Below are 1,991 nucleotides of genomic sequence, written 5' to 3'. Positions count from 1 at the left end.
CTGGAATTAGCAGTTGGACAGACCTGGATTCAAATCTTGGCTCAGCTACTCACAGGCCCTGTGGCTTCCAGGGAGACATTTAACCCTAAGTTTCCTCATCTGTAAGTTGGGGACACTCTCAAGCTCTCAAGATGCCCATGAAAGCATGTGGGCAAATGCACTCAGTGTATATGGTCTTATTAGTGGATCAGAATCTGTGCTGGGAGACTGGAGTGGCCAGGAAAGGCCTCCCTGAGGGGGAGACATTTGAGATGATGCTGAATGTTTAGAAGGAGCAAGCCATGCAAAGAACTGGGAGATCATTCCAGACCCAGAAATAGCCATTATAAATCCCCAAGGTAATCAAGCTTAATAAATGGCTATTTTCCACCTCCATTCTTCCTTTCACATTTGGACACTGGCCAGAGATCACTCACCATGAACTCATCACATACTTCACTTGTGAAATACCAGCAATGAGCCATCTCTATCCTCCCTAGAAAGGAGACCCCGGGGCTGTCACAGAGCTGAGTCATCTCTGAGCCCAGAGCTGTGTAGACAAGATGGTTATCACCAGGGGCATCAGGTGCCAGGGGCACCATGAGTGACTCTTTCCTTCTCCATGTTCTTATCCTCTCCCCTAAGCCCCCAGGGAACTGATAGAGCCAAGAGACAAGTAAAGGCTCTTGTCTCATTTTCCCCTGTGTGATCATGGGGGACCCTGACCACACTGCTGTCTGGGAAAAATCTCTTTCCTCCATTACTTCTCCAAAGGTGGCCTGTGACTAACATCAGCACCTGACCCTTAAGTCTAGTAGAACTCAACTCACAATCAGTTGGATCTGGGAATGCCCAGCCTTGCCCTGTGAGTCTGTCCTTTTTCTCTAACCAGATCCTTTAAACAAAAACCTCAAAGAACATGATTGGTTGCATTCCCTCCCCTCCACCCTGCCCAACTGAGGTCTTCAGAGATCCAAGGTCTTTTTTGAGCATCAAAGAGGGGACAAGTTTCTTGAATACAGGCTAGTCTCAGCCCATCCAACATCGCTCAGCCAGGGGTTCCCTGAAGAAAGAGTAAGACACCGCATCCATCGATGATGGACTCAGAGCAGGGAGTGGTAGACCAGTTGGCACTCAACTTCTGTGAGACAGAGGACCTTAGGAGCCTTGGCCACTGAAACTTTTCACCATTTGGGTCCTTAGGGATGAGATTAGTTGTTATAAGGCAGAAGTTACCAACAGGGAAGGTTGTAGATTCCTCAGAGGAAACATGAATTGGGTTGATGAATTGCCTCTCATAAAGGAACTCTGGGTATAAGACATGCCAGGACACTTAGATAAATTAGGAAACAATTAGGGCAGGTATGAGCATATATAACTAGGAGCTCCTTGTCACCACTACATGCTAAGAACCTGCTCATTCTTGAGTACTTGGACCCAGAAAAGAAGCATGAAGTGGCTTGGGCTTCTCGGGCTGGTGGCCCTCTCAGAGTGTGTAGTCATGTAGGTACAGGGACTGTAAGTGGCATCCTCTCTTTCTGGGTTAGGAGGTAATATGCAATTATTCTTTGACAGTTTTAAAGTTCAACCCTCACTTATTGATAAGTCCTTGCCATGGGTATAATGGGGCTCCAGGGTCTTCAGTAGGCCTGCAGAGTTGCACAATTCTGGGGGTGCCAGTCACAAAATGATCTATATTTAGATGGCACTCTGGAATTCTTCAGTGCACAACCTATGCAACTGTAAGTGTGGTTCTGTGGAATAGCATTTCTCTTTCATTTGCTTCTAGGTCTCCTCTCTCCTCTCTCTCTAATTTTGTGTGTATGTGTCTGTCTTTATCTTGATGTCTCCCATTTATCTTTGCATCTTTTTCAATGTCTTTTTGTGTTCAGAATTCTCTGTGTTGTTTTCTTTCAGTTTTTCAATTTTGATGCTTCCTTGATTCTTTATCCTCTTAATTTCCCTAATTTGTTTCCTATCTTCTGGATTCTTCTCTCAACCCTCTGTTCCAT

The 1,991-nt window shown here is 45.6% G+C and overlaps 1 pseudogene; it reads left to right on the top strand.

The window, feature by feature from the left end:
• Window positions 1-1,411: 1,411 nt before the first annotated feature.
• The window catches only part of LOC104983930, an 11,649-nt pseudogene continuing 11,069 nt past the window's right edge, over window positions 1,412-1,991 (top strand).

Source organism: Bison bison, unplaced genomic scaffold (assembly GCF_000754665.1).
Source record: "Bison bison bison isolate TAMUID 2011002044 unplaced genomic scaffold, Bison_UMD1.0 scf7180017863691, whole genome shotgun sequence".
In the NCBI taxonomy this organism is placed as follows: Eukaryota; Metazoa; Chordata; class Mammalia; order Artiodactyla; family Bovidae; genus Bison; species Bison bison.
This window is presented reverse-complemented; position numbering and strand designations above follow the sequence as displayed.